At 41.4% G+C, this 26,737-nt stretch overlaps 1 long non-coding RNA gene across 1 annotated transcript in view; it reads left to right on the plus strand.

Annotated features, from left to right (window-relative positions):
• LOC309664088 overlaps window positions 1-26,737 on the plus strand; it is a 377,635-nt gene that overhangs the window by 292,059 nt on the left and 58,839 nt on the right. Inside the window, exon 7 of the long non-coding RNA XR_014265581.1 lies at window positions 119-174. This is a non-coding gene — a long non-coding RNA (uncharacterized lncRNA). The remainder of the gene's footprint in view (window positions 1-118; window positions 175-26,737) is intronic.

Consider the following 26,737-nt stretch of genomic DNA (forward strand, 5'->3'; position numbering starts at 1 on the left):
AACAAGACCCCCCCAGTAGGTCCTAGGCACCAGCTGGAATTGTGCCTATCACTCCAGAAACCCCCCTTTCCCATTTGTATACATATTAGAATAAAGTTTTGTTTTTCTTTTATTTTAGGCTAACATACCTGAATCTGGATAATAATTTTGAGGATGAAACCTTCTGTGACAAAGGTAATTGTCTGTTTCACTTATTATTGATAAGAAACTGATGCAGATGAAAAAAAAAGTTTCAGTAGGTTATTGGGGTCCATGTGTGCAGTGGTTAAATATCCCACAAGTGGCATTTCCCATACACCACATAAAATAGATGTGTTTTCTGATTCAGTCCTCAAATTGTGAGTCTAACACAATGTTGATTAAGTAATATCAGTCAAAGATGCTATCGAATTAGAATTTCCATGGTCCAGGAAGACGGCAGTGTATTTGAGTCCATTCTGGGGCTCACGTGTATGTCTTGTATGTTTGGTGATCTTTGAAGCCTTGGAAAAAGAATATACCTCCAGACTTTTCATAAAACATGTCCAGCTGTCTTCACTGTTCTTGTCTGTTAACCTAGATGTGTGTGTGTGTGTGTGTGTGTGTGAACAGGCAAAGGTCAGTCTCTCCCGGAAAAGTCCCAGTAATTGCAGGAGTGAAAAGGTGAAGGGGTGGGCATCTGTGGAAGGATGCAAGAGTGTTTGCAAATTAGATCCGTGGGGTACCGATCATCCAGTGGATATTTAGCAAACCATTATACGGCTCAATCCTGCCCGTCTCAAGGCGTAAGGATGTGCATCTTGGTCAGGCCCTTTGCCCCAGTGTAGACTTGGGATTCCCCAGACATCCACTTTCGGCTCTTGTTAGTAGGCTGATCTCTCTGCTGGGGTGTCAGACTCAGAGAAACAATCACACTCCACATTTGACGGTCTCTGCTTCAGTCTGATGCATGGATGGTTTCATGTCTGTCCTGTTTCCACATACCATTGAAATACTTCATCGTTTATGAAACATTTGCTGACCACACGACCCTCATTCATACAGAGCTAACCACTCTTCTCTTTTCCGCCTCTCAGGATTCTAAATGTTATCATCCTGCTACATTTTGTAGACTTTATGCAGTTAATGGTTCTCCCTTCTATTGGGTTGTGCACCTGGAAGATTCAGGAATTTTGCTTTAGTAACCGCTGTAGCTCTGTACCTGGGACAGAACAGATTAATGGATAAATACGTGGTTTATGGAGGTATAACATATTCCGGTCACAAAATACTTTTGCTTTCAACACTCTTTCAGAAGTCTTGTGTCCCCATATATCCATGTGTGCCTGATGACACGCCCATTGTTGCTAGTATGTTAGTCCTTGAGGGCAGAGTTTCCTTTTCTTGAGGCCATAAGCTATATCTTATACAATGCCACACATACTTCATAATGATTAACATAAAGCTTTTCAAATTGTAGCTGCAAAGTAAATATTTGTTGATTATTTGGCCCCCAAATCTGTAAGAAATGTTAGTATTAAATGGAAGAAATGTACTCCCCATCTCTCTACTTTCACTAATTGGAAGAGGAGATTCCCAAACTAATACCAGTCCGGTCCTGGTAAAGCTTGGTGATAAAGTTGCCAGAGAATTTGAAGCACTGTAGGTCCCAATTCTTGAGAATTTACCTTGCAGGACAACCCATTCAGAATCATATATAAGAACCTTTCTCCTTTTTTAATAGTAAATTTCTATAATTTCTACGCTAAATTCTCCTTGAAATAGTGTGTGTGTTTAAATTAATGTTTGTGTATGGCAGTGATTTTCTGGCCTAGGTCATTAACTCAGGTGATGACATATCTTCTCACTGGATGTGAAACCATGACTACAGACACTTGTAAGTGTAGAATTTCTCCTTTACTGGGATATGCACTTGACAGTTGCTTTGAATCCAGAAATCAAACTTTGCTTTAGACATGGTATTTTCAGGTTGTTGAGTTATTTCTCATCCTTTACTGCTTCCATCTTGGTATGTTATCATTTTAAATTTGCTTGCATTTTTAATTCCTGTCAGTAAACTTCAGGGAAAGAAGACTGGATATTACTTGTGTGTTCCTATTTTGGGAAGAAAGACTACACAAAAATATTCACGTATTCGTTCATTCAGTAAATATCCGTGCTTATTGGCAACATGCTGCCAATAGCCAAGAAAACATGGATCCTGACCCCAGGTGCTCAAAACCTGCCGGGAGTCAGACGATTAAAACTTTCTTTCAGGACTTTGGATCAGGAGTTAGATTGAGCAAATGCTGGAACGACTCCTGTCTGAATCCGCCTTCCTTCCCCTTAGAACACACACACACACACAAACACACACACACACAAATATATAAATACACTCAAAAGCAAGATTTTTGTCCACAACAGTAAAGAAACCAAGAGCAACACGCTGTGTAACTCACTAGGGAACTGGAAATACAGAGAGACCTTAGGGTGTGTGGAGCTTTGATGCTTATTTACTGGAGTGATTTTGCATCCAGGGGCCATGTGGAGAGGAGCTTGAAGTGGGCTTCAGGTGGGAAGCAGGAAACCACGATGGACCTAATGAACTCTGTCTACCCTGTCAGAGCCATCGCCTGATTGAGCCAAGGCTGTGAGTAGAAATATCAATACTGTCATCCACAGAGAAACTAGAATTTTGAGACAGTGTTGCAAGTATGTCGAAAGGCAAACTAGCCGTGCCACACCAAGTCAGCCTTGGTTTCATACACGTGGTTTCTGTGCTTGACCATCCAGGTTGCGTAGAGAACGAAGCTCCTCATTCCCAAAGAGAAAGGGATGGACCTCTCACGAGATCCCTAGTGATTATTCCAATGCCAGTCATTATTGCTGGAGAGCTTTTCTTTTTTCACAATAAGTCTTCTTTCTGCTTGGAACAGAGAGATGTCTTCCTAAGAGAGTCAGTCTCTTGGACAATGATTGACGGCCTTAGTTATCCTTTTTCCTCAAACAGGAGGAGGAGGACACAGTCTGGATGGGGCGGGGCAGGTGTCGCCCGAGATGACAGTTTCCCTCATGCAGTTCCTTGTTCCTGCGCCAGGGCTGAGGCGGCAGCAGCGTAAAGGGGTGGATCTCTCACAGACAGTCTCTGAGTCACTACTTCTAAGTTAGGAAGATTGGAGCTCCTAACAACAGCTTACCTTAATTTCCTCAAACTCCTTACCCTGAGTTCTTTGCAAATTTGTATTGAAGTTATGTTATTTTTTAAATCATTTTAAAGCAAAGCTATATTTATGATATTTATCCATTGTGAAGTGTGTACATCCCTATCAGAGAGAGAAGACTTTATTATTAAGACATTAGCTGAGGCTCACTCTTGAATTTCATGAACAGAGCAGGCATTTAATAAATCACCTTTGTGACTGAAGGCAACATACAGTGAGAAAAAGTCAAAGTTCAATAGAGCATGGGCTTTGTTTTTTTTTGCACTGGTAAGTCTCTCATACCTAGAACGATGCCTGGCACAGAGTAAGCACTTGATAAACACTGCGGAAAGAAGGAAGGAAGGAGGAGAAAAATAAGAAAGTGGGGGGATTGGCTGGAACTGAGCCTCTGAACCTCCCATGTGTTCATCGTGAGCTTCCTGTGAGGTTTGTTTCATGGTCTGTTTCTTCATGGACACTTGGTGCTGTTGTTTGTCCCCATCTGTGTGGAGCACGTGTGAGAGGGTCACGTACAGACTTCACGAGGGGCGGCTTGGAGATAATGACTTGTGGCTGCAGTAATGAGAGGTAATGTGCAGTGCTCCCCATGTGGAGTCTGGTGACAGGAATTAAATTACCGCGTGTCAGTCTCTCCGGGAGCAGGAAGGTTAACTTGGCCTGAACTGCATCCCACCCCTGCATCCTTAATAATGGCCCTGCCGCAGGATGGTTAGGAGATAAATTAACTGAATTGTGATAGAAAGAGAGCTTGTGATGATGCCAGAAAGTGAGACGAGCCATAGGATATTAATACTCCAAGAAATCCATCTTGACTCTAAGGAGAAAATAATTTTGAATTAAACTTTGTAGGAATGATCTTCATAAAAAGTGTTTGGGGGATAAAACTGATCTTCTCTCCTGTTTCCTCAATGCTTAATGGCGGTTGCACAGGCTTAGATTCTTTATATAGCGAACATATCGGCTGTTCCCAAATAATTAGTGCTTATATTCTTGGGAAGAATAAAGTTCAGGAAAATGGTAACAATGCTAGACAGTTTTTTCCCTTATATTGGCTTGGATTTCTCCTATAAAATACTTAATATCTATCTGTTAAATTTACTGGTGACGTTTTAAGAAACAATGTTGCTTTTTCAGTCATGGCTAGGTCAGAAGGAGACCATTTTCCAGAACATAGATAAAACTCATAAAAACGTGCCACGGTTGTCAGGTTTTTTTCCTGACAAACTGTGCAGCAGTTTGATTGAATTTCTTACCCTTTTACGTGATTAGATTCTAAAATTCGGTGGGAGACTTCAAGCCTCCTTCCTAAACAACAGTCGCTAAGGTAACCTGCCGGCGAGGATGTGGGAAAGGGGATCACACGCCCACAGGGGCGGCTGGTGACGCAGAAAAGGAGGGTGTCCGAATGGAAAAGTGATAATGCCACAGTCCAAGATCGAAAATCGATTAAGGGCTTTATTCATTCTTCACATAGTAACAAAATGTCTTCTGGGCACCAGACACATGCTACTTATCAAAAATGAAAATAAAAATAGGAGACACTTGACCTTTGAGGTGCCCACACTCCTGTAAGAAATGAAGTATGTAAACAGAACAAAGAACTGATAGTAATTTGTAGCAGTGCTGGAAATACCAACACAGGGGTCAGATGGGTAACTTCGTGAAGACGGGGGAGAAGACATTCACCTTTGCTGGGGAGAGGAATCTGAGCAACATTTTAGTAGTGACGAAAAAATTACCAGGACGACGTGGAAGGACATTCCAGATGGAGAGAAAAGACCATGCAAAGCGGTGAGCGGTGAGAGTGTGGTGCTGGGGAAACACAGGTGTCCCGGATCAGTCTGAGCGAGGAGGAATCCAGGATGCTGACGCCAGGCTAAGGAGCTTAGAACTGTCATCGAAAGAAACAAGAGCCGAGGAAGGAGGTCTAAAATGGGTCATGACGTGATCTGCTTTGCGTTCCAGATCACTTTGCCCACAAGGAGGACAGTGCGTTGGAGATGAGGGTGAATACACAGGGGACAGTTAGAACCTGAGGTAGAGCCAGAAGGTCTTAGGGCAGAGTATTTAAGAAATGACCTCAGCGCTATTTCAGGTTCAGACTCACAGGCTGGCAGTTCCATAGTGAACCCTCCAGCGACCACCTGCTAGTCAAGAAATAATAATTTCTCCTGATTAAGATTTTTTCCAAATATCCTGATCAAATAGTAAAACAACAGTAATATAACAAATTAAAGATGAGGTTTAGCAGATCATCCAAATTTTGTTCAACCTGACACCAGAAATGTTGTCTGTAATGTTTCCCTTTGAAGAGATGTATTCTGTGCCCAGCCTCAGTCAGGACTGTGCCGTTTAGGGTACCCTGGTTGCTGGTAGCTTCAGTGTCCCATCGTGAAAGGAAGTGTAGAAGCGTAACATTTTATGATGTTTATTACAATATCCAGTCTATACTATAGTCATTAAATTATAAAACACATTTCCAAAGTTACATGGTTTGAATGCTATCAAGAAGAAAGTTGAAAAGGGTTTGCATAGGAACTTCAGGGAAGCTCACTTTCTCTCCAGATCAAGACTCAGAACTTGAACTTGCTTCCATACACCTCTAAAAGAATGTCGTGGTCTCTGGATCAAAACTTCATACGATGGAGATTACTCGTAATGACTCTGCGCACTGACTTTACAATAAGACTCGACACCAGCAGACCTCTGGCAGGTGTTGATTCTGTGTGGCGAGGTCATGAGCATTCATAGACTGATGGATCTTAGGATGATCAGGGTCCTTTGTCACACTGTCCCCTTCACCTCCAGAAGACTGTCTGTTAAAATAGATGTTCTAGCACTCGGACTATTCTAGTTAGAGAAACATAAAGAATCAATAATGTATTTTGTTATGTAAGTGTAACAGAGTCCTGACAATGAGTGAGTTCCTGTTCTTGTTTTGTGTGTGTGTGTGTTTTAGTCAAATGCAGGTATGTCGATGGCCTTTCCCATGTGAAGCTTTCCCAGCTCTCCTCAGCAAAACCTTCCTTATGTGGGAGAACCCGGCACAGACCTTGAGCATGTAGTTTACCTGGTTTTGTTGTAGCTCTCTTTTCTTGGTCTGTTTCCTCTAACTTATTGTGAGCCTTCACGTGGGAGCACATGGTGCCTTTTTCTCTGCCTGCAGCCCCTGGCGTTGAGATCTTCCCACAGGATGTATCAAAAAGCACTTGCTGACTGATGTTATGAATAGAATGTATCCATACCTTCAACAATCCTTGGGCATTAAATTACCTAATTATTAGGAAACAAATAATCTGAAAGATTTATTAATTCTCCAAATGACAAAATACATTATTAGACTGACTGAGCTGTAAATTACGATGCTAAGGTCTTCTGGACAGTGAAATATGAAATGAAATGAAATCAGTCTCATTAACTATAATTTCTAAGATAATGGACTATAACATATGAATCATTATTCCAGAAAGAGACCTAGATACTGTTTCCTAAAAATAGCAGTAATAGCCTTTAGAAGCTAAAGACCAAACCAAACAAGAAACTCTCATCTTACTGTTACAGGATCGCATGGTGCAGCCTCAGCACCACTAATTACAGCCCTTGTATCGTAACACAGGCAGGCTTAGTGGAGCTTGAGCAAACCAGAGATGGACATTTAATCTAAATCAAAAGATAAAATACTTTCTGCTAGTGTTGATTATTAAAAGTTAAAATTATTGGAAAAAAATAATGGCTGGAAATTGATATGATCAAATTATATAACATTATAAAGGGATTAAATTGAGCTTCATTTTTTTTTTAAACAAAAACTCAGGGATACTGGAGAATCCCTGAAACTTGAAAGAAGTAGTTTTTAATATAAATTGAAAAAGATTTACAAATTAGAGTAAGAAAAAGAGGCATGGAGCCAACAAAAGTCCAATGGAGGGCAGAGCAACAAACAGGTAGTTTCAAGATGTTTCTAGATTCTTCCCTAGACTCTGAGTAGTTGTCAAATGAAGATACATTCATTTAATGATACACTTCTAACTTTTTCGGAAGAGAGTTTCACCCACCTTGGTCCCATAAAGTCCTTCGGTGCCACTGTATGAGGTAGCCCTGGCTTTATCAATATAGCTTGTCTTATAGATTATGTAGTAGAGCCCTGGGAATAAAACAGCTGGTAAGTCATAGTTCTTATGAACTCTAGGTGGTTGGTAAGTCGTGGTTCGTGTGAGCTGTGGGTGGATAGTAAGTCATGGTTCTTGTGAACTCTGGGCGGTTGGAAAGTCGTGGTTCGTGTGAACTGTGGGTGGATAGTAAGTCATGGTTCTTGTGAACTCTGGGTGGATGGTAAGTCGTGGTTCGTGTGAACTGTGGGTGGTTGGAAAGTCGTGGTTCGTGTGAACTGTGGGTGGTTGGAAAGTCGTGGTTTGTGTGAGCTGTGGGTGGATAGTAAGTCATGGTTCTTGTGAACTCTGGGTGGATGGTAAGTCGTGGTTCGTGTGAACTGTGGGTGGTTGGAAAGTCGTGGTTCGTGTGAACTGTGGGTGGACCAGAGGTGGTAGTGATGCTTCTGTCAAGCTCCGTGCAGAGGAAGATGCCAGTTTCAATTCTGGAGTGTGTGCATCTACAAACACAGTTTCATCACGCTCACCTTGCCATTCAGTGTAGTTTCTTACCTTCTGTAAAGTAATGAAGGCTGACAAGCCACGGGCATCACAGGACTGACAGTGCACAGCCGGTGCTCGTTTCAGAGAGGGTTCTCTTCTCTGGTTTAACGATGGGGCACAAGGTGACTACTCTCTAATTTGCCTGAAAGACATGTTCATTCGCTCCCACAGCACCTTGTGCCTCATAATAGCCGAGCTAGAAAAGCATTTCTGTTGTTTAAAAAGCTGCTGAAACACAGGAAAATAAAAGCAAACATATTCAACTCTTTTAGAAAAATAAATCCCAATACTAATAAGCCAACAGAATACCATTGCTGAAGGTCACCTAGAGAAGGAAGAACGAAGAGGGATAAAGTAGTCCAATCAACAGAAACAGAGAGATAGCAGAAATGTACCATTCAAGAGTAATCTTAAGTGATCAAGCTGGTATAAATAATAAAGAGAAGGAAGTTGGAAGCTGGATTTGACAGCATGTTTTTTAGAGGTGGTTGAATAACCTAAATAAGAGTGATATAGGGGTGCCAACAACAGAGTTAAGTTTCTTAATTGAAGCAGAAGTTTTTTCTGGACTGAAAAACTACTATCCTCAAAACTCCGTCCCTTCTGTGCATTTTTGCACACGCGGGATGTGATGCCTGAGATATGCCTGGACAGCAGCTATTTTCATTTGTAGATTTAAGTTGAGGTCCCGCTAAAGCAAGACCCTAAATTGCTACCCTACTCTTTTAAAGAAGGCGGTGCTGCCCTCCAAAAACTTAATACACGTGGGTATAGTCAAGAATGAGTCAGATACGAATTCTCTATTTGAGTTGTGTTGTTTGGCACACTGATGTGAAGGAAATAGTGACCTGTGAGCCTGGGGGACGTGAGCCCCCAGAGAAGCTCACGGGGTGTCTGTATCTCCTCTGCTCCCACGGTGCTCGGGTCCTTTGTGTATAGCATCTATCACATAGTTATAGTCATTGTGTTAGTCCTTTTTAACTAAAAACATTAGCAAATGAAAAAGCACATTATATAAAGAAAAATTGTTACATTTATTTATTTATATTCTTGTCTCTCTCGCTAGATTGTGAGAACTATGTTTCATTTATCTTTTTTTCAGCACCTGGCATAGCTATTGGCTTACACTTGGCACTTTATAGATTATTATTGAATAAAGTGTGGGAACATCTTGGATTTAGGTTGATTTTCAAACCTGTGTAGGGCCTTACAAATCGCTACTCTTAGGAATTACCAGCAAATGGCTAAGGTAGGGTCTAAAACGTTTTAGAGATGACAACAATTTGAGTATTTTGTCCTTTCAAAATAGTGTTTGTAGTATTGTAGACTGATGCTTGAATTTAAGATGTTTCCAAGTTTGAGGGTAATAAGGAAAATCAGGGAAGTGAGGAGGAGAATTTAGAGGAAGAAGAAATAGAAAATTAAGATCAGATGAAAACTGTGAATTCATCGTGATCTGCCATAATTATGGTTAAGACTAAAGGTCACACATACATTAATATATTCATTCACTGATCCATTCATTAATTCAATAAGTGTCATGTCAAGCATTGGGTGTATGTTCTGGGCATGGGAACAATGGGAAACAAGAAAGACAGAGCTTGTCTTAAGGCTTAGGGGTGGGAGGGGGTCAGGGAAAGCCCAGGGAAGGGGCTCCAAACCTTGCATTTGATGATTGTAAGAGGGTGTCCAAGGCAGAGAACAAGAAAAAAATTAAAATATGCTAATGTGCGGAAGTAAGAGATACCATGTACTTTCAAAAAATTGAAGGGTGTTTACATGCTCTTTTGCATAGACTATAAATTCTTATCTGGAAACAAAAATCCCCTTCAGAAATTTGTGGATATATATCAAACTGCACGTCAGTTGAATTCTCCCACTTTTAGTAAGGTTTTCTTTCTTTCCTTCTTTTTCCCCTCTTTTTTTCTTTCCCTCCTCCCTCCCTTCCTTCCTTCCTTCTCAAACAGTACCTGACTTTTGTGACATCTCAAGCAATGAAGGTTAGCAGAATGCTATGTGGTTTGCGTGACCTGTTTTATTATATACATATTCTTAAACTTAAAAGACATATTTCTTATCTTGATTCCTCTCTTATATCTACCAAATAGTGTAATCTTTCTCTAAAGCATGTGGCCAGAGGTCATAGCTGAGCTCAGCGTAGTAGGACAAAAGCTAGCATGACAGTCTCTGCCCGAGCTGGAGAGATGGGTGGGGATGAACAAAATTAAACTGTGTTGTCAGGGCTCCCAGGAGTATTACAGCTATTCCGCCTGGTTCTGTAAGAGACCACAATTCAAAGTAAGCATGAGTGACCTACAAATTTTTCTGACGGTTTGTTTCTAAACGTGGGATAGAATGAATGACTCAGTGCTGTTGTATTAATCAAGGCTTTTTTCATCCAACCAATAACCTTGCTTCCTTATACTTTTCTTTTGAACCTCTGCCTTTTTGCCATATGGTAAACAACTAAAAAAAATCAGAAGTGTTGGGCAAATATGGATCACAATGATCGTTTACTATGTCAACTTAATTTATTTTTGCAGAAAAGATCATTTCATACTGGTTAAAAAAAATCAGTTACTCCACTCAGTACTTAATTTCATAGGCTTGCATAAATAAGGTATTCCTTCTAAGTTACTAAGTGTCACACCCCGTTCCTAAAATAATTTCCAGAAGCATAAAGGGCTGTCATGGAAGAATTTAATTTTGAAAGGAGTCCAGCTCCCTCAACACGGTTCCCAGTGGAAGCAGTTGTGCATGATGTACATTGACTTCCAAAATGGTCCTACCTCTGAAGATTTGTAGTTGGTTCCATAATATGCATTCTAATGATCATCCTTCCAGGAGCATCCCCTAGAAGAATGGGTATAAAACAGGCAGCCCAATAACTCCCTGAAATTTTATGCCAACTTTTATGATTGTGACATGCACAATTTTCAACAAAGAATGTCTCTGTTTTCATCAGATTCCTTCAAGGGTCCATGACCCCTCAAATGGTTAACACTCTTTTGGGGAATTAATAGTTATTTCAAAATCAAATGGAAACTTGAAGGTGTTTACTTTCAGATACCAATCTCATCCATCGCAGATAAGCAGCAAGCGTGACATTAGAAGGTCACCGCCTGCTGTAGTTAGCAAGGCCTCTTTGGAGGAAATTGTCTGTATATCATCCTTAACTTCTACCCGTGGTGGAGAAAGATATTAAAGTGCCAAGCTTGCTTCATTTCTCTTCAAACGTCAGTATTTTATCGGAAAGCCTTAGACCAGAACTGATGATACCAGTGACATAACATGATTTCTTCGGTTAATACTCCTTAGGAATAGACTGCTTCCTGGTATGATCTGCACACTTGTGCTAGGATTTGAAGGCTACATCTGCAATAGGAGGTCATAACACATGTGCTTCCACAAGCCTTGAGCATGCAAGAGGACACTTGGGAAGTCCCCTTTGCAATTAAATGTGTTTTTTTGGCCAAAATTAGGTGACATAGAACTCCTCAAATGCCTACATTATTACTGAGGCACTAAGACTTAAAGAGAAGCCTTCCTACCGAGTTCTATCTGTTGGAAATAGAAAGAAGGGCTCCTAGAAACTTGTTGCATTGATTCTGCCATATTAACAGCAACGTTAAAAACATATATCAAGTGGTTACTGAAAATACATGCTCTTCATGTCTTTTTAGTTCAGATGTTGCCTTATTAGGGACAAATAAGGTAATATACAAAAATTCTTAACATAGAGAACTGTGTCTCCAACGTGAATTATTGTCCTTGAAGAAAGTGGTTTGATTGGTGATTCCTGTTAAGAGTTAAGTTGTGTCCCCCAAAAGACTGGTTGAAGTCTTAACTCTCAGAATTATGGGGGAGGCATTGAATGCACACCTCAGATGGTGACCTTATTTGGAAATAGGGTCATTGTAGAGGTAATTAGTTAAGATGGGGTCATATTGGAGTAGGGTGGGCCCTTGATCCAATGTGGCCGTTGTCCCTCTAAGAAGGGGAGGGACACAGGCACAGACACCAGGGAGAAAGCCGTAGCAGCAGAGGCAGAGGTTGAATTGCTGCAGGAGCAGCCCAGGAGCATCAGGAGTTGTCCCAACCACCCGAAGCCGGAAGAAGCAGAGAAGGATGGTCCTCGCAGGTTTCAGAGGGGCTATGACGGCCCACACGCTCACTTCTAACTTCTGGCCTCCACAGCTGTGCAGCACACTCCGTTTCTGTCGTTGTTAAGGGCACCCAGGCTGTGGCACTTCGCTGCAGCAGCCACAGGAAACAAATGCCACTCTTCAGAACTTCCAGCCCAAATATCCTATGACTCTTTAAGAGCAGACACTTGTTACTCTTGTGAGTCGTATTTCAGAGCAATGGAAACCCAACATGCGTCCACCCTGTTTTCTTGATCAGGTTACAGTGGTCATCATTTACCCTGCAACAGCACTATTCTATACGGACAAAACAGTCTTGTGACTCATGCTTCTGTACTGAGAAAAATATGCACGGAGGCAGTTCCATGGAACTCAGTAAGTAAAGAGAACAAGGGAGCCAAAATTCGGAGGTGAAATGTCAGCTTCAACTTGAACATGGAAACGTGAACGAGAAATCAGTTGTATTCTTTATCATAGTAATTCTGACTTTTAAAATGGTCTTGAGTTTCTAATTGCAAATATTTGCAGGAAACTTAAAATGTAGCATACAAATATTGGAGTCATAAAATCTGCAAAGGTGCATCATAAATATTGCAGAAAGTGTTAAGAAACTAAAAATCCGATCTATATCTAATACAATTCTCTGAGGTCTTTAAAGGATTTCAATTATGTTCTAAGAGTTTCATGAATTGAAACTCTTGAAACTTGGAATTTTCAGGGTATAAAACACTCTGTACTTCTCTTTAACCTACCTCTGAAAAGAAGACCAAAAGGACATCAGAAGCAAAGTAGTTTTAGAATAAGTGCTTCTTATTGTCACTGGCTGTAGTGGAGAAGAAATAATCGGGCCGTAATAAATCATCCATCTGTGTCGGGCTCACCACTGAAGGGGTCATGGACTTATAAGTCTCCTTTTCTTTCTCTTTTCTAATTTGAGCAGTTAAAGATCAAGGGGATTATCACGAGTAAAACCGACTCTCCTACTACAAATGTATTACTGATTTAGAGTTTCCTGCGAAGTTTCACGGGTCAAGAGTGACTGAGGCTAAGGTGCCTTTGCCGGTTCGGGTGCCCACCTGTGACAATTAGACGTGAAAGGGCCTCAGCAGAGAGCTCTGGGGCTGTGGGTGAAATACAGCGTCAGGGTGAAAAAACCATCTTTCAGTTAATAAATGCTTCTGGAAGGCTTGTTGCTGGCCACCGTGTTTATGGACACAGCTCAGATTCTTCCATTTTCTTCTGGTTCTGCTTCTATGAAGCTTCCTTAATCAGCTGGAATTGGATGTGACTCTGATGCCATAAATCTCGTAAAGGGGTCAGTTAAACAAGCCCCATTTCAGGGGCGTCGACAGTGTGCTTTCTAGAGATTTTAATGAGAGGCACCACTAGAGGTTTCATATGCTTTCCAAACTGGGGGTATGGAAACATTCATGAGGGGAGCAAACTGGGACTCGATGGTTAGATTTTATAAAGAACCTGAAATATTAAAAATAAGATATTTTAATTCTCCTTGACTTCCTCACTGTACACTCTAAATGGGACCTCGTTTTCTTTAATTTTTATTTTATTTTTATTATTTTTTGGCCTCGCCAAGCGGCTTGTGGGATCTTAGTTCCTCGACCAGGGATGGAACCCGGCCCCCGTGGTGAAAGCGCAGAGCTCTAACTAGTGGACCGCCAGGGAAGCCCCGGAGTCTTGTTTTAATTCCTTTTTCTCTGGGCAGTTATTCACATTGTTTCTTACACTTCTGAGTCCCTCCGGGTATTTTGAAGAACTGACGCCAGCATCCTCGGTTAAAGAGTCTCTGAAGTGAGAGCCTCACTGGTCTTCCTAACAGCTGCAGGCACATTTGAGCCTAATTCCTCTGCTTTTTTGTTTTCAGAAGTGAAACAATACTTAGGAAGCTGCAGAATGTGGGTTTTTTTTTTTTTCTTTTACCAGAAGCAATAGTTTTATAAAATGTCTCAATTCAGACTCTTTACGCCATCTCTCTAACTGTTGCAATGAATACGGATCCTTCCAGGAGTGAAGTGGCTCCGCAGAAACTTCTTCCTGCGTCTTCTTGTGTGAAGACAGCTTCTCTGCAGGCTGCAACATGAGTGAACGTGAGTGTATGGGGGCTGTGACCTCAGATGGAGAGGAACCTTTTCCAGAGCAGGGATCCTCTTTATTCCGCTGCACAAAGTGGGGATAATGCTTTCTCATCAGGGTAGTAGAAAGGACATGTTTATATGTATACATATATACGTACTTCATAGCATGGAATGTGACATTCACTTCAGTTAAAAGCTTGATATCTAATAGTAAACAGCACTGGCAGGGTGTATTTGAAAGTTGTTAACACAGTATATTCCAGGAGTTCTCACCACAAGGAAGAATACTTTTTTTTTTCTTTTTGGTATATATTTGAGATGATGGATGTTAACTAACATATGTGGTAAACATTTCACAATATATGGAAGTCATTATGCTGTATAACTTTAACTTACACAGTGCTATGTGTCAATTATATCTCAATAAAACTGGAAAAAATACCTTTATAATTAATACTAACATATACAATACTACTATTATTAGTATTAATTTACAGTGACAACAAATGTCTATCAAATGAATTTAAATGTATTATGGATTTATTACCATTAATAAACATTGTGAATATAAAATAAATTTTATAAGGGCTTAGTTTATTTTCTTGTCCCATCATATGCTAAAAAACCTAAATCTTGATCCATATTTAAAAGATTTTTTCTGCAATATAAAGAAGGTATTTACTTTACTAATACACCATTGAAATAAATCAGAAAATTCTCATGCCTTTCACAGTTTATATTACAGTCATGTATGCTATTTTATGCACAAACCTGAGAAGTTTAAAATAATTTTTGTGCAAATACAGCTTAGATTTGCTTAGAATTGCAAATGGAAATGATTGCCAATCTCTATCAGAAACAAACTGTTTCTTCTTAATCACAAACTTTAATTATAGTTCTGGATTTAAATCTGTTTGGAAAATTTATGCATAGTGGTTTTATGAAGATACTGATTGTTCAGACCCTGGTGATTTTATTGTTATATCCCATAATAGCAGAAATTTTGCAAGATTTCACTTTTTTTAAGAGTTAGAATTTTAATTCACTCAAAAAAGATTATTGATTCATTTATCCTGTTATTATATCACGATTACAACTATCTCTTTTAAGTTGACAACTAGCATTGTGTAAGTTTAAGATGTAAAACTTGTTGACTTGATACATTTATATATTGCAATATGATTAAAACCGTAGCATTAGTTAACACCTCTATCATGTCATTTTTTGGGGTGAGAATATTTAAGATCTAGTCTCTTAGAGACTTTGAAGTATATATTGCAGTCTGTTGGCTATAATCACTATTTTGTGCATTATCTCCAGAACTTATTCATCTTCTAGTTGCAAATTTGTGCCCTGTAACATCTTCCCAATTCCCTTACCTCCCAGCCCCTGGTAATCAACATTCTATTCTCTGTTTTTATGATTTTCAGCTTTGTTAGATTTTACATATAAGTGATATCATACAGCATTTTTCTTTGTCTAATTTATCTCACTTAGCACAATGCCAAGGTCCATCCATGTTATCACAAATGGCAGGATTTCCTTCTTTTTCATGGCTGAATGATATATGTCTGTATAGATAGATAGATAGATACATACATACATAATCTCACATCTTCTTTATCGATTCATCCTTTGACAATACTCAGATTATTTCTATATCCTGGCTATTGTGAATAATGCCACCATAAACATGGAAGCACAGTTACCTCTTTGAGATCCTCTTTTCATTTCCTTTGGATATAGTCCCAGGAGTGGAATTGCTGGATCATATGGTACTTCTTTTTTTTTTAAAGCTAGTGAATTTTATTTATTTATTTATTTATTTATTTATTTAGCAGACTCTTCATTGTGGCATGCATGTGGGATCTAGTTCCCCAGCCAGGGCTCGAACCCGGGCCCCCTGCATTGGGAGTGTGAGTCTTACCCACTGGGCCACCAGGAAACTCCCTGGTACTTTGGTTTTTAATGCTTAGGGGACTCTCCATTACTGCTTCCCACAGTAGCTGCACCAATTTACATTACCACCAGTAGTGTGCAAGGGTTCCCTTTTCTCCACACCGTTTCCAGCATTTATCTCTTGTCTTTCTGATAATAGACATCTTAATGGGTGTGAGGTGATATGTCCATGTGGTTTTGATTTGCATTTCCCTGATGATTAGTGATGCTGAGCATCTTTCCCTTTACTGTTGGCCCTTTGCATGTCTTCTTTGGAAAAATGTCTATTCAGTTCCTCTGCCCATTTTTAAGGGACTGTTTGAGTTTTTTAATTCTTTATATATTTTGGATATTAACTTTTTATCAGATTATGGTTTGCAGATATTTTCTCCCATTCTGTACTTTGCCTTTACATTTTGTCAATTGTTTCTTTTGCTGTGCAGATGCGTTAAGAGTGATATAATCCTAATTGTTGCTTTTTGCTTTTGTTGCTTATGCTTTTAATGTCACATTATTGAAATCATCAACAAAAACAATGTTAAGGAGGTTTTTTCCTTTGTTTTTTTCTAGGAGTTTAAAGGCATAAAGTCTTATTTTTAAGTCTTTATTTTGTGTTAAATTTTGTGAGTGGTGAGTGGGAAGATTCTACAGAATCCCATAAGTTTTGGTGTTCTGTATTTCCATTTTCATTCATTTTGACCCATTGGCTGTTCAGTAGTGGGTTGTTCAGTTTCCACATGTTTACACATTTTCTGGCTCTTATCTTTAATGCTTTCTGTGGCCCATTGGTTTTCAGTAGTGGGTTGTTTAGTTTCTACATGTTTATATATTTTCTGGCTTTTATCTTGTTTGTTTCTAATTTCATACCATTGTGGTTAGAAAAAATACTTGGTGTCATTTCAGTCTTCCTCAATTTGCTTAGGCTTGTTTTGTGTCCTATCTTATGATCGGTCCTGGAGAACATTCTGTATACACTTGAGAAAAACTTGTATTGTACTCCTGTTGGATGGAGTGTTGTATGTATGTGTGCTAAGTCTATTTAGTCTAAAGTATAGTTTTCTTTTGATTTTCTGTCTTGTTGATCTATCCATTGCTGAAAGTGGGTATTGAAGTCCTTAATATTTTTGCATTATTGTCTATTTCTCCTTTCAGATCTGTTCAGAATTGCTTAATATTAACTAAGGTGCTCTGATGTTGGGTGCATATATATTTAAGATTGTTATGTCTTGATGAATTGACCCCTTTTTCATTATATAATTACCTTCTTTTTCTCTTATTACCACTTTTGGTTTAAAGTCTACTTTATCTGACATAAGTATAGGTACCCCTGCTTTCTTTCATTTTCCATTTGCATGGAATATCTTTTATCACCCCTTCACCTTGAGCTTAAGTGTGTCCTTAAAGCTGAAATGAGTGTCTCGTAGGCAGCATACAGGTGGGTGTTGTTTTTGGTTTTTGGTTTTTGGGTTTTGGTTTTTTTTTTAATCCATCCAGCCACCCTGTGTCTTTTGATTGGTGAATTCAATCCTTTTATAGGTAACTGACATATGAGGACTTACTAATGCCATCTTGTTAATTGCTTTCTGTCTGTTCTGTAGTCCATTGTTCCTTTTATCCTCTCTTTCTGCCTACTTTTGTGGATTCTAATTTTTTGTGTGCTCTGATTCCCATCTCTTTATCTTTTGTGAATCTACTCTAGGTTTTGCTTTTTGGTTTCCATAAGACTTACATAAAATAGCTATAGATAAAACAGTCAGTTTTAAGCTAATAGCAACTTAACTTCAACTGCATGCAAATGCTCTACACTTTTACCCTTTCCATCTTGTTTTTGATGTTACAACTTACCTTTTTATATTGTGTATTTATTAACAAATTATAGTAACTATAGTTATTTGTAATATTCTTTTCCTTTAACCGTATACTATAGTTATGTGGTTAACATTCCAGTATATTACAAAATTAGTTTTATTAATCTAACTGTATCACCTTTATCAGTGTGTTCTGTGTTTTCACATGTTTTCAGTTACTAATTGTCATCTTTTCATTTCAGCTGAAGAACTCCTTTCACCTTTTCTTCTAAGGCAGGTCCAATGGTAATAAACTCTCTCCACTTTTGTTTATCTAGGTAAAATTTTGTTTCTCCCTAATTTCTGGAGAATATCTTTGCTGATAGAGTATTCTGGGCTTGCAGTTTTTTTCTTTCAACACGTTGAATATATCATGATTTCCTTCCTGGTCTGTATGGTTTCTGTTGAGCAATTCATTGTTAGCCTAATGGGGTCTCCTTTGTAGGTTACAATCGTTTTTCCTGCTGCTGCTTTTAGTGTTCTTTATCTTTGATTTTTGACAGTTTCATTATAATGTGTCTTGGAAAAGGCCATTCTGAATTGTGATAATGAGGTGATCTATGAACTTCATCAACTCAGATATCCAGTCTCTCCCAAGGTTGGGAACTTCTCACAATTAATTCTTTAAATAAACATTCTGCCCTCTTCTCCATCTATTCTTTTTCTGGAACTCCAGTGGTTCTGGTATTTGATCACTTTATTCTGTCCCATAGATTACACAGGCTTTCTTCACTCTTTTTCATTTTTCTTCTTTTTTCTTCACTGAGTTACCTCAAAGTTCTCTTCTCTAGCTCACTGATTCCATCTCTTATTTGTTCAATTCTGCCCTTGAAGCCCTCTATTGCATTTTTCATTTCAGTCATTGAATTCTTCAGCTCCAGAATTTTTGTTTAGTTCTCTATGACTGCTATCTCTTTATTTGATTTCTCATTTTGTCCATGTATTGTTTTTCTGACTTTGCAGAATAGCTTTATGTGTTTTCTTATAGCTCTTTGACTTTCTTCAAAACAGGTACTTGAATTATTTATCGGGTAAATCACAGAATTCCATGTCTTTGAGTTCAGTTGCTGGAGTACCACTGAGATTTGTTTGGTGCTGTCGTGCATCCCTGATTCTTCATGTTCCTTGAGGTTTTGTGTCGCTGTTTCCACATTTGAAGAAGCATCACCTCCTGAATCTGTACTTGTTGCCTTCACGCAGGAGGTGGGCCCTGTTCGTGTGTAGGGCTTTCTCCGACCTGTTGCCTTCACGCAGGAGGTGGGCCCTGTTCGTGTGTAGGGCTTTCTCCGACCTGTTGCCTTCACGCAGGAGGTGGGCCCTGTTCGTGTGTAGGGCTTTCTCCGACCTGTTGCCTTCACGCAGGAGGTGGGCCCTGTTCGTGTGTAGGGCTTTCTCCGACCTGTTGCCTTCACGCAGGAGGTGGGCCCTGTTCGTGTGTAGGGCTTTCTCCGACCTGTTGCCTTCACGCAGGAGGTGGGCCCTGTTCGTGTGTAGGGCTTTCTCCGACCTGTTGCCTTCACGCAGGAGGTGGGCCCTGTTCGTGTGTAGGGCTTTCTCCGACCTGTTGCCTTCACGCAGGAGGTGGGCCCTGTTCGTGTGTAGGGCTTTCTCCGACCTGTTGCCTTCACGCAGGAGGTGGGCCCTGTTCGTGTGTAGGGCTTTCTCCGACCTGTTCCCTTCACGCAGGAGGTGGGCCCTGTTCGTGTGTAGGGCTTTCTCCGACCTGTTGCCTTCACGCAGGAGGTGGGCCCTGTTCGTGTGTAGGGCTTTCTCCGACCTTGTATGTGTAACCCTGCTCCACACCTCTGGCTTCTTCTCCTGGCAGAAGCCTCAAGCAGGCATGTCTTTTCTACACCTTACAACTCACCTGGCAGCTGCTAGAAGCCTCTCTCTTGTTTTCCAGGAGGCGGCCACAGCTCAAGTTTGTGTTTTCTTCTCTGGTCTGTTAACCGCATGAACGCCCAGTCTTCCAAATCTCACTCAGAATTGTGCACAAAATGCATCCCCAGAGAGGGAGCTGTGTGTTCGACTCTCAGGTCACTGGGGTGCCTGTGGGCCGGGTGGGGGTCCTTGGCGGAGGTTTTCCCAGTGGCCCGTGGGCAGGCTTCCCCTTGGGGTCCTGAGTGTGGTCAGCAGGAGCCAGGCCGCTGTGTTGCCCTTTGATACCCTCATCTGTCTCTTCTCCCATCTCCCTGCCCCCCACAGTCCTGCAGGTCCCACCTCCATTCCCCCGTGTCTGTCCAGCAGCATCCTGCACAGCCGGGAAGGCAGACACGCACTCTCCACTCTCACCGTCCCCTGAAGGGGGGTCACCACCGCTGGTTCAGCCCACGCTGTACCATGGGGGGGCGAGGGCGAGGCTGGCAAGGTTCCTCTTACCTCTCAGTGCATCCAAACTCGTACTTATTTTTGCTCCATCGGAGTGCTGGATGTCCCCTCAGGAAGCCTGGACTGCCACAAAGTCTCTGTCATCTGTGGGGGTCTGGCTCAGTGAGCCCCCCTGGCCAAGAGGGGCTGGTCTGGTCCACCTGCTCCCATTGCTTCCACAGCTAGACCCAGACCTCTCTGGTTTTTACTGGATGGTAAGTGAGTGAGCCTGCTCTCGGGGCTGTGGCGTGTGTGGTTGGATCCCGCAGCTGCCACACAGATGCTTCTGTTTGCAGATGGATGCTGTATTTTGGTTGCTAAGAGAGGACATGGAGAGGAGGGACATCTTGTATTGCCATGATGCTGGTGTTACTCCCAAGATTACGACTATCTTTAGTAATAGTTTTTTTAATCCATTTAATATGCCCTATTATGATCTGATAGGATAATTATACACATTTAAGTTTTGAAATTTAAAAAAATATTTTAACAATGGTGTCCTTTATTATTGAGGAAGACTGGAGAAACTTCTGGGTCGTTTTTTTTTTTTTTAAGTTTTCTTTTGACTCTAAGGCTCTGTGATGCTTACTAGACAGATGACGTGAAACTCCTAGGGAAAAAAAATAGTCATCCATATGATTTTTTAAATTGCTTTGTGATATGGGTAACTATTTATTATAAGGCCCTAGTCCTAGCAAATAAAATAGGCACAGAATCCAATGTTACTTCTTCCCCCATTTAGAAATCCTACTCCCTCTTGGATATGGAGAAAAAGGATTTGATTAATGTTAGGCCACAGGGAGATTTCTATAACAAAATCTTTCACCATTCATTTTGTAAAGGAACATTCCCCAGAGTCAAGTAAGGTCCATTGACTGGGACCATTTGGGAAATTCCCTGGAAACTTAAGTCTCTGCTGGTTTCACTGAAGGCAGGGATTTCCCTCCTGTGTTCCCAGCATCGAGCTGACCTCACTCCTTTCTAGACGGGACTTGTTCACAAGGCGTTTGGGTTACACACTGAGTTTGTCTCCTTTGTGGCATAGAGCGTCTGGTAATTGATTTTCCTCCTGGGTGGTTGACAAACCTTTATCATAGGCATGAAGAATTGTTTCTCCTCATGGCAGTAAATTGTTTGGGGAAGCTGAAGCGCAGGTGGAAGTGTGGTGCTGCATGGCCCCTCTCCTGACAAACGCTCTTCCCTCCTGGTTTGAGGTGCAGAGACAGCCCAGGTTCCTCTCGGGAGCGCTCAGGGCATCGGACCAGAAGAGAAAGGAAGATCCCTATTACAAAGGACTGGTGCGAAACATTTGTCAGCCTGGCATGTCCCTGATTTAAAGTGCCCACTACTTTCTCAAAGGGATCCATGGTCTTCAAACAGCAGACAAGGAGTCAAAGAAGCAAATGTGTCCAGGAGCTACGCACAGATAGAATTCATCTCGTGGACACCTGTTTTTGACCCCTGAAAGATCTTGTTTAAATATGTTTATGAATCTATCCAAAATCGATTAATGGCTTCCTCATTAAATTCTCACAGTAGTTGTGCCGCCTTTTACTGAGCAGTTTGGCAGGAAACAAGAGGGATTTTATGGTAATTTAATAGAGGGGCAGTTTGCAGAGGTGTGAGTGAGGTGACTGGAACTAAAGAGGGAGATTAAAGCAGCAGCCTTAGCCACCCCCAGGCCTGGGTGGACAAGGGAAAGTGCCTTCGCAGACCCAGTGAGAGCTGCAGCTTGGATTAGGCATGGGCCAAGAGGATCTTTAATCGCAGGAACAAGCAGTGCATGCGAGAACCACAGGTGACTGGAGAGTTGAGGGCAGAGGCGAGACATCCCACCTCTGTCCTCTCAGCCCTGCTCCCCATGGAAGGAAAAGGACAAAGGCACTGCTGGGCACGTCTGCAAGATGCTTGGTGGGGTCAGGCAAGCAGCCTCCCCGGGCCCAGGGGGGCAGGGCGAGACATGTGGAGAGGAATGGGGCGGGGGACAGAATACGCCACCCACAGGTGGGGCCCCTGAGTGCAGAGCCTGCATCTCACCTGCCTGTGACCATTGCCACCCAGAGCTCAGCACCTCGGCTAGCAACCTAAACACACAGAGGTTCTCGTAAGATCTGCTCAACAAGCTTTCCTTACTAAAAGTTATATTTGCTTCCGGTCCAGAGAGGAATCCAAGAAGGTAACAAAAGACTTACTGCCTCTGCTTTTACAATTCAGAACCGTGTTTGTTGTCCTCATTCTTCCTAACGAAGGGGGAAAACTAGAGTCGCTGAGAAAAGTAATCACATTTAAACATAACATTTTGCATTTCAGCTTCTCGGCAAAACTCTGGGTGAGATTGGTGTCCGGGGTGGGGGGCGGAGAATATAGAAAATAACTTAGAAATTGGCCACTACAGTAAGCCTACTTCCTCTCCTCTCATCTTACCCATATTTCTTAAAAACTGTGCATCAAGACTGAGCCCTGCAGTGTTAGAGACACAGTCTCTCCTAAAGTGGGACATGAAGTTTTCAAGTTCTAGTTTGTGATTCTACTTTGAGATGTTCCCCAAACTTTCATTAGAAGTGGAGTTAGAAATAAGCCCCTACGTGTGGTTAAATAGGGCCAAACACAGCTTTCCTTCTTCCAGCCATATTTCCTGCTGTTTGTCCAAATGTATAAAAACGTCCCCCTAAAGACTGTTCTCTGTCGTGTTGACTCCAGACCTTACGTGGCTTCCTCCTATTTCACATCAGAACAAAACGGTGCCACCGTTCACACACTGTGTCCAAGGAAAGCACATGGCGGGGCCACGAGCCCGTGATTCTCTGCCTCTCCTGCCAGGACTGCTGCCCCTGGGCAGTAAACTGGGATCCACGTTGTTTGTCACCATCGGCTCGTCCCATTGCCTGCTCTTCCTGGAGCCCTGTGCCCGCATACATAGAGAGATTGCTGAGTTTTATCAAGTCCTTTACCAGTAATTTAAAATCACTTGCCACGCTTCTTGGAAAGGTACTTTCATCTCAGCTTCCAATGTAATGTTTGTAATGTTTTTAAGAAAGGGTTTTTAAAGTGTGGGTATGAATCTGATCTGTATGTTTCCAAACTTTTCTCTCTTACTCAGTTTGTTTTGTTTATTTATGTGAATAAATATATCTTTATGCTTCTAATTTTTTAACTCAGGCAAGGATAGAAAAGGTAATAGACAAAGATAATGACATCCCCACGCACAGTCATTCCGAGTTCTTTAAAAGCTCTTCCTTCCCCATAAGATAGAGCCCAGCTCCACGAGTCAGAGTAACAGGTGCTGGTGTCTCTCCGAAGCCTCATCCCCAACTCTGCACCCTGGGACTCAGGGCTGCACTTGTGTGGACAGAGGTGCCGATCCCTTAGGTGCCCTGGTTTCTCCCACCCTCCTGCCTTTGGGACTCTTCCTGCTTACTCCTTCCTGCTCCTTTGCCTCACTCCTCAATATTTCTTGAGACTCAATTCAGTAGCTGTACCCTCCTGGTAGCTTCAACAAACACCATTCTCCTCACATGAACACACACAAACACCACACACACACACACTCACACCCCGCATACACCACACACACACCACACACACACACACCACACAACACACCACACACACACACACCACACCACACACCACACCACACACACCACACACACACCACACACAAACAAACACACACCATGCACACAGACACCACACACACACACACGACACACACACACCAGACACACACCACACACACACCACACACACACACACACCACACACACAAACACCACACACACACACACACTCACACCCCGCATACACCACACACACACCACACCACACACACCACACACACACACCAAACACACACACACCACACACACACACACCACACGCCACACACACAGACACCACACACACACACCACACACACCAACACACCACACACACACACACCACACGCCACACACACAGACACCACACACACACACCACACACACCAACACACCACACACACACCCCCCACCCCCCACACACCCCCACACACACCCCCACACACACCACACACACACCACACCACACACACACCACACACCCACACACCACACACCACACACACAGGCCAAACACGCCACACACACCACACACACACACCAGACACACACACACCACACACACCAGACACACACACCACACACACAACCACACACACCACACACACGTGACACACACACCAGACACACACACCAAACACACCACACACACACACCACACACACCAGACACACACACCACGCACACCACGCACACACACACACACACCACACACACATGCACAACACACTCACCACACACATGCGCCACACACACACCACACACACCACACACACAACCACACCCACACACACCACACACACACGCACAGAGGTGCGTGCCACCAGCCGCACAACTGTCCTTACCTCTATAACCTGAATCGGTATTATGTGCTTATATTCCTGTTTCTGCTAATAAACTATTATATTAATTGGCCTACTGCTTGACCCACAGTTGAATACATACTTTTTCTCTGAATGAGTGAATTGATTCGTTACTTATACATGTATCAGAAATCATTCTACACCTTTGCAAGTTTTTAGCTTTTCTTGGTGTTAAGAGTACCTTAAGTTCCTACCTGTAACATAGAGTATTTTTATATGGTTCATAGTTCGTCTGAAACAATCCTCAGCACATCTTTGGTGCTTTTATTTCCATTTATTCAGGATCTAGTGAACAATGCTGTGTTTTTTTCATGTCCTTCGAGACTTTATATTCTTTATTGTCTTTAAAGACATATTCTAATCACTTTGCACAGGATTTGCTCTGTACAATATTACTCCTCCACTTCACTTTTTTCTCCTCTTTCTCTGGGGCTTCAAAAGCTTTATTCAAGTTTGAGGACTGGCTACCACAACTTGTTGTATTTTACATATGAAAACACCCTGCTTTCTTACATGTATCGGTATAGGAAAGTAAGTATGTCTTATTTTCAAAAAATGTCATTTACCTGATTTATCATCTTAATCTCCCTACAGCAATAAACTGGGTTGATATTTTCCAAAAGTAATCTGTGGTGATTCTGAAATCTGTTTTTCCTGTTATAACTAAGAGTTCAGGGCCTGTTTTCTTGTGAATTTAGTTGAGGTTATCTTGTTTCTTATCCCCATTGAATAATCCACTTTCCAGGCCACAGTCAATATGAAAAGATTCCCTGTCCTTTGTTATTATCAGTTTGGCATTTCACTAACTGAAAGAAGATATTGTTGCTTTCAGTTTTGCTATTTCTCTATTTTAGTCCCTTGTCATTAAATTAAAATGTTTAACAAAAAGTAAATTTATTTAGCCATCCATTTATTTAGACCAAAAGAATCCATGGAGTACACTGTCCAAAATGTAGGCATTGGGGACATCATTTTTTTCTATAGATAACAGTGGTTAGCTTACTAGCATTCAGTAACTAAAGCCAGATAAAGTATTTTAATCCATCTTGACGTGAAGCAATTTGTATTCTACCTAGCAATCTAGTTTATATGTACAGTGATGGGTAGAGTTATATTACAACTAGATTTTTGTCAAGTAAATGAGAAGGTTCATCTTGGGCCAGTAGGAGTTTCTTTTAGAGCCGTGGGGCATTTTCAGTGAGAAATGTATTAAATTCTGAGTCTTAATCATGCCTTTAATTCCAGAATTGTCAAGAATAGGTTCTAATAGACGTGATTAAACCCGAACCCTTCCCAGGGTTTCGCACAGAGGCACAATGTCGAGTGTAAGTTTGAGAGACAGAGCTTTGCTTCCACGACCCTAGGGATAGTGTGTTGTCTTAGTCAGTTCACTTTCAGTTCAAAACTTCCTTTTGAAACTCACCCTCAATGACAGGAAAGATTTTTCTTTTATGATTGAGACAGTAAATAAGATTTGCTAGTAGAATTGGACGCACAGCTTAAATAGTGGCTTGTACTACTCACAGTATATGGAATTCCTCTGAAACCATACTCATATATCTACCAAAAAAATGATGTAATTTGTTTAACTCTGTTTCTGTTGAACTTGAGCTATTTCTGGAAAAGGGAATTAGGAAAAATTCAGGTCCCATATACTCAATCCACATGCATGAGTTTAATATTCACACTTGGTTCAAAAAAACTGCCGTCCTCTTGTTATCTTATAGTCTTCTGCTAAGAATCTTCACGTCATAGTACAGTGAAAGTGTGCGAGTCAATGAGGATCCGAGAAATCGAATGTTCAAGAGCTCTCTCGTACCAAAATGTGAACTTAGCAATCAGCTCTGTAAATACCTGTAAAATATTCCCATGGTCTCTTTCTCTAGCTACTTCAGGAAAATCCAAATCTTGGTGCCAGGTGTTGTAAACACCCTTGTAACCACTGCTCACCCTTGCCCATCTGTGTTCCAGACAACACTGCAGCACCCTACTTGCACAGGTATGACCTGATCTCATTTCTTTTCTGTGGCACCATCCATCACACTGGCTTC

This window comes from Balaenoptera physalus, assembly GCF_965194825.1.
Source record: "Balaenoptera physalus genome assembly, chromosome: 7".
NCBI lineage: Eukaryota > Metazoa > Chordata > Mammalia > Artiodactyla > Balaenopteridae > Balaenoptera > Balaenoptera physalus.